Source organism: Palaemon carinicauda, chromosome 7 (genome assembly GCF_036898095.1).
Source record: "Palaemon carinicauda isolate YSFRI2023 chromosome 7, ASM3689809v2, whole genome shotgun sequence".
Lineage (NCBI taxonomy): Eukaryota > Metazoa > Arthropoda > Malacostraca > Decapoda > Palaemonidae > Palaemon > Palaemon carinicauda.
Window position 1 is genome coordinate 69,449,453 of NC_090731.1, and position 7,500 is coordinate 69,456,952.

Below are 7,500 nucleotides of genomic sequence, written 5' to 3' on the forward strand. Positions count from 1 at the left end.
GTCAAAGGGTAACGACAAGGGGGTGAAAGTTTCGGTCCTTCCCAATTTCCCGCAACTTCAAGAGAGCCCTGAAGAAAAACAAACAAACATTCTATTACCCCCTAATAATAATAAACTTAAATAGTAACGACAAGGGGGTAACAACTGCAAAAACCTAAATTAGCATAAACACATCTCGAAAAATAAAATAAAGAATTAGAGTTAAAGGATCCTTCAAAAACTTATATTTATATATAGGAACATTACTTCCATGAAGCTGATCCTAGAAATTAGTTTTTCGAGATGTTAAAATAAACGAATAGTATCCGGAGATAAAACAAATTACTTACAAATTATTATGTAGTTTTTTATGCTTCAATAGGTATATATTTAGTTTAATAAGATATGTTAATATGAATCAGTAAATATAACGATTAAATTCAGGACTATTAAGCAAGTTTGCAAATAAGTGTGCCATCATTTCCATTGGTGAAATGATAAGAAGGCTAGGATCACTTTAGAAATAGACACCCATCATTTCGTTGTGACCTACCTTAAAGCCTTATCGGCACCTCGGAAGTTCGGCAATAAATGAAGTATATCCTGTGTCTAAGATGGTAAGAGACATGTCTTCGTTGCTGGCAAGACTTGAGCAGGAGTGGTGATTTGGGCACAGTTCGTTGTAATTAGCCGTCCATTATTAATATAACCGTCGAGCTTGAAAGAAAAGCAACCGGCTCTATGTTGATTCCACCAACCAAACCAACTAACTGACTGGTACGAATTTTCCAAACGGACTCCACTACGACTGTCTCAGCTGCTCAGCGTTTCCTTTCCTCGGAAAACAAAGAAACAAACAGTAGTAACTGCTCGTTAACAGTTGTTATACCTTCGAGACTTAAAAGGTGTTTACCGTCACAACGAAAATATAATTACATATTCCCTTTATAAGCTCGAAGTAAACATAGAAAAACTCAATTAAATTTACTAAATTATACTAATGATTACATTATTCAAATTAACAATAATTAAACCAAATATTAAACCTTTAAGAACGCATTATATAAGAACAATGATAAATAGAAGAAAAACATAAGTGATGTAATAATTTTACATCATTTTCAACACTCCATGAAAGGGATTCAGTCTTTTTACAAAACATGTAAAAAGTTGAATTTAAAATGAAAACATGAATATTTACAATTACATATTTACAAAGTTATCAAACAATCTCAGTCTTGGAGCACATGCCTAGTCCTTTTCTCTGACTCGACTGCTGCCCTTCTCCTTGACCTTCCTCTAAATTTAGGTTTGGCATCTATTTCCTCATTAACTGAAGGATTGATCTCTTCAGCAATATCGGGTTTTAAAAGAGGGATGAGACTGGTTATATGCCTTTTCACCAGCTCATTTGTTTTACCTTTCAAAACGATAGCATTAGTCACCTCACCACTTGTATTCTTAATTACCTCTGTAATTTTTCCCATAGGACAGTTAAGGGGTTTTACATGAGTCTCTTTGATTAAAACAATATCACCTACATTAAGATGCTGATGATGACAAGGACGATATCGGTCCTTCTTATCAACTGCCTGTTTTATTAGGGTAGCTAAAAACTCCGAATGATAATTGTCTATGAGATTTTTTCTGATTGCATTTAGTTTTTGATAATTATTCTTTATCCTTTCTGACGGGGTGGTACCAAGAATGTATTCAAGATCAATCTCAGGATCAGGCTGTAGATCAGGAATGACATTGATGGATAAGAGATCATAGCCATGAATAAGCCTTTCCGGAGTGATAGGGTGAGGAACAGGCTCGTTCCTCGAATCCCTTAATGCCTCTTTAAAAGCAATTGGTAGCTTATTCACCAAGTGACAAGTTTGACTAACAACAAACTCAAAATCTCTAAATTCTAGAACATTTGTACCAATGGACTTATTTATCAAATGTTTGACCATCTTTATACATATCTCTACCAAAGAACCCATCTGACTGCAGCCTTTAAAATACCGATCAAATTTTATCGATTGTACACCAGCCTCATCAAAATGCATCTGGGTTTCAGGATCTCTAAGAAAATCCATTATGATGTTACCTCCTGCTACTATCTGTGTGCCTAAGTCACTTACACAAAACTGTGGCAATCCATAATCAAACGTGTGAAGCATAAAAGAACGAAGGAATTCTTTAACAGACATATCCACGCAAATCTTCAAATTGACTGCTCGAGTAAACATACAGGTAAGGCAAAGAACCCACACTTTTAGCTTTCTATGTTCCTGTTTAACAGTATAAGGACCAAAGTAATCTATGTACACATACCCAAAAGGAATCTCAGAAGGATGCAATCTAACATCACGATATGGGGACTGATTCAGTTTCACAGAACGACCATTATACCTTTTGCACGTAACACAATCCTTAAGGACATTTTTAACAACTGAGAAATAGTGAGTTATCCAAAACTCTTTCCGCAGCTCTGCTAAAAGTGAATAACATCCAGCATGTTTCAGCCTTACATGCAAATCAAGAATTATCAACTTTGTTAACTCACTATGCTTGTGCAAAAGAATAGGGAAATAGCATCTTTCACCCTCTTTCCACCGATCACATTTGCTTCTCACCCTCAGAATTCCAACCTGATCAGGATAAACATTAAGCTGACTGACAAGATTGGGTATGTTCTTGACCCTTTTCAAATCAGACCTAAAATAATCAAAGACTTCAGGGAAATAGACAAGCTGATCTTTCAAAATTATGTGCATAACAGCCTCTTTGTAATACCCAGATTCAATAACCATCAAATCCTTACAAGTTGGTCTGTTCAACTTTGTGCGAGCCTTCCACTTATTCCAACATCTCAGAACCCTAGCAATTACAGCCAATAAATGGCGAAAGTCAGAATATCTGTTTGGAGAAACTAGATATTCAGATGATATGGAAAGTTTATTGCACTGTATATTATAACTACCAACGTCTTTGCTTTCAACATTATCATCATTGATCTTGAATAAAGGATTCGGGATGGTGAAACTCAGTACATTTTGACTTATTGCTACATCACTTGACTGAATTTGTGGTCCTGAGAAATAGTTAGGTTTCTTGAGTTGTTTGTATGATAAACATCTAGTTTTGCAATCCCCAGGATTATTCTGCCCACTTGTGAAGGTAAAGTTCACAGGGAAGATTTCACAAAGCTGATTTATACGATGTAACCTATTCAATATAAAATTGGATTTTCCCTGCATTTTGTCAAGTTTACTAGCATAGGAATTTACCCAAGTTAACGCTACCAAACTATCAGAATACAAAGTCAGTGCTTTAATATTAATGGGAATGACACATGCAGGACCAGACAGTTCTTTATAAAGTTCCATAAGCATCTCTGTACCTAAACTAATAGCCTGCAACTCCAGGGAGGGGATTGATTTAGTCTTCAAATTTGTGTTCACAATTCTGTTTTTGGCCAATACAAAACTAACCTTACCTGTATCTATATTCTCAATATAAAGTACGGCTCCATACATGAGACTACTTGCATCAACACAAGCTAGTATCCTATAAGATGCATCTCTTTCCCCTACAAACTGTTCTACCATAATTTCTGGAGTTGCATTACCTTGTCTTGAAATACAGTTCCACTCTTTCATTCGCTCTTGTGACAATGGATCATCCCATCCAAGTGATTTGTCACACTGTAAGCCATGCATAAAAACTCTAGATCTGTTAAAAACTGGTCCATTGAAATTATATAAAACAAAATTAGAGGCTATCGACCTGAGAATTAAACGTTTTTTATTGGCTGATCCCTCAAGAGCAATAGGTCTAGTTGACAATATATCATCTTGCCTATGCCACTGCAAGCCTAAAAGTTTAACTTTACTGTCAGTTTTGTTTTCAAGACCAGCATCAATATCCTCCTGAAGTGAACTATCATTAGTAACAATTTGTTGTAATTCCATCTTATAGGGCTCAAAAATAGATGGCAATAACTGATAAGCCCATTTCAAAGTTGATGAATCACTACAAGTGAAAGCACCATTATCCATATAAAATAATTGATAAATCAACCTTTTCAAACATAAAACCTCCTCAGAATTCCCTTCAGTATCCAGGACCAAAATCTTGTATAAACTCAACATCAAAATTGTTGGTGAACATCGTAATCCAAAACTCAATCGCACATTCTTATACCCCTCAAGAGAAAAATCTCCTTTCTTTACATTACGATACCAAAGAAATAGTAATTTATTCTGATCAGAGGGATTCAGCTCTATTTGGTTAAAAGCTTTCCGGATGTCAAAGCATAGAAGCTTAGACCCAAATCTCAGGTGTAAAAGAGCTGAAGCAATCTTTTGGTTTAAACAAGGTCCAGAATGTAAACTCTGATTATGACTAACAGTAGCTGGCTTAGACAAATCTTTTTCACAAGTATTCGAGAGAAAAACTACTCTACACTTAGTGGTCTCCCTGTTTAGTTTAAACACACCCATGTGCGGTAAGAAACTATGCTCAGGATGTTCCTCCATATACTGATCCAAATTTGGAATCCTCTGTATTATACCAAGTTGTTCTTGTTCTTTAATGGCATCATCCATCAAATGTAAATGAAGCTCATTCTTTCTTAACTTTTTTAAGTTAGATTTTAGCACAGCTTTAGCAAGATTGTAATTCCTACCAAGAAGATGAGATACTTTACTGTTCCATAAAAGAGGCATGGATATCCTGCCCTTTTCAGTACGAACAGAATGATTCAAAGCAAATCTAACAAGTTGATCATTGACCTCTGAAGAGCAGTTTTCGAATTCTAATTGGTCATAGTTTAATACCTTCTTCTCATCATATTTCATGAGAACTTCGTTTGCAGCTTTATTCAATTCAGTCTCCGAAATACTTCCATCATCTTTCAACACTGCAAAATTTGATTCAACATCAAGAGTTACCTCCTCTTCCATAAAGTTTGAATCATCACACAAGATGGTTGAAACAAAGCCTACATAGACAACAGAAGACTCTACAGACAAATAAGTAGAAATGTCCGAATTATTACCATTGTATGAGGCATAATTTAAATCAGGTAAGTATTTCAAATTAGAAATAGTGTTCTGCAGATTACCCAATAGCATAACCCCTAGAGCACATTGACTATAGACAGAGGGAATCGGCTGACCAAAATTTACCATTGAGCTTAAAAGACAATACATAGAATTTGTACCTAATATGAAATCAATGTTATTGATCTCCTCCTGATGGTTTAACAATTGATTGTCTGCCAAGACATAGCCCTTCTCAATAAACGCAGTTGTAATCCTAGAAAGCTGTGGAAGTTTCAAATTTATATCAATAGATGGTACACAAAGTGCTTCAATCTTGAACCTTTCCTTACCTATCTCTACCTCTACTTCCACAAGCTTAGTTACATACTGCTTACTCGAGTTAAAACCGTTAACAGTCAAATGTACCCTTTCTTTTAACACCTTGAGATTACTAGTATTGGCTACAGCTTCCGTAATAAAATTAGTCTGGCAACCACTGTCTACAAGACACCTAATCTCGACCCGGTTACTTAGGTAACAAGTAAAAGTAGGCAAAATTGACTCTGTACTGGTAGTCCGTAAAGCACCTACTGATAGAATCATGCCACTAGAAACCTCCTCTTTGGGAGCAGATTTACAGTTTTTCCCTTTTTTGGACACTTTTTGACTCAGAGGTAACAGGGGTTGCTTCGATTTTATTGGTGGCACCCAGTAAACTCCTTTCTTCATTTCCATTTATACACATAGGTAAAATGCCATTTTCCACAATGAAAACATTTCTTTCGAAAAACAAAATTACAAGATTCGGTGGAATGATTGGCTTTAGCGCACTTTAAACATCCTCCAATTTCCTTCAATTTGTCAACTTTGGCCTTTGGACTATCATAATACTTACACTTATAGATAGGATGAGAAGAGTCTCTTTCCTTGTCTAAAGCACATAAAGTACACTTAACTGAAGGCCCGTTAGTCTTGCTAAAATTGACATTAGTAGCCAAATTTGTTGTTGAAGATTTGATATTAAAACCTTTAGAATGATTCTTTGAATGGAAATTCTGGGTAGCTAATGAATATCGTTCTGCTGCCTCAAAAAATTTATCCTTTATTTCATCCAATGAAGGTCTGGTCTTATTTGTTATGATAGTCAACTGATTTTTGAAAGTATCATTCAAACCTTGCCAAAAGAAATAATTCAAAAAGTCATTAGTTTCAATTTTTTGCAACTTAACAGATTCAATACAGTTTTTCATCTGACTAATATAGGAAAATGGATCTGTGCTGTACGTTAATCTCATCTCTGCTATTTGTTTAATAGTATTGAATATCAGCAGCGAACCAGAAGCCAAAGCTGCTAACAAAAGTTCCTTGGCATCATTATAAGTTGTTTATCCACTTCAAGTGAACTCAACAAAACGGAAGCACGCCCCGAAACTTGTTGCTTTAACAACAACAACTTATCCCTATCCTTAAGCTGAAAGGAGCCTGTGGTATCCTCAAATTCTGTTAAGAATTTGTTTATATTTTCCCCTTCAGTGCTACTGAAAGTAGGAAGGGGAGCAGTAGGACTCTTAAGCAAACTCCTTGCAGCATCTAAGGTACTAGAAGTGAAAGAGACAGTATCTTCAAGGAAGGCTAACATTTCATTGAGTTTATCAATATAAGATTCACAATTCGCCAATTCCACTGTAAGTTTATCACTACTTTCTTCCTCTTGCCATATCAAGGCTTGAATTTTGCTATCATGGTCCCTCAAGTCATCAAGATACGATTTAAACTTAGCTTTGAGTACATGTTTCTCAGAGGTGGTTTTAGTTTGGAGTGAAATCTTATTGTTATAATACTTTGTCACTTGTCCTCGGATATATTTCCGACTATTGATTAAAAGAGACAAATTAGACATGATTACAAACTTTTATTTTTTCTGTAACAAAACCTCAAACAATCTTTCATCAATTTAAATAGATGATTTAAACCTACTGTATTTAAATGTACCGAATCTCTATACAACCTCTGGTTATCTAATCTCCCCTGGCTTTCCACCCTAAACAGAAAATCTTTACACTTTAAACCTAGTACAAACTTATTGAAATAGCGTCTAAGTAATTTATAGTGTTCTGTAAGAGGGGCATCAAACCTATTCCTGTTTACATGAAACCTCAGCTCTACTTGCGAGGCAATAAGGCAAGTATTTGGTAGTTTTTCACGAACAAAGATATAAAATGCTCTGCAATTTTCTTTGACTAAGGATAAGTCTATGTCAGCTTTTAAGTCATTACCTCCCAGATATACAATTAAATAGTCAGGATTATAAGATACCAAAGGATCTAAAAGACTAGTATTGTTAAGAAAGATGGAAAATGTGGCACCTCTCCAACCAAAAAATGACACTTCAAATTTCACATTATCAATTTTTATTTCTGATCCCTCAAATCTCCTTTCGAGATCAGAAACATATGAATGTCCAAAGACTGCCAATTTCATA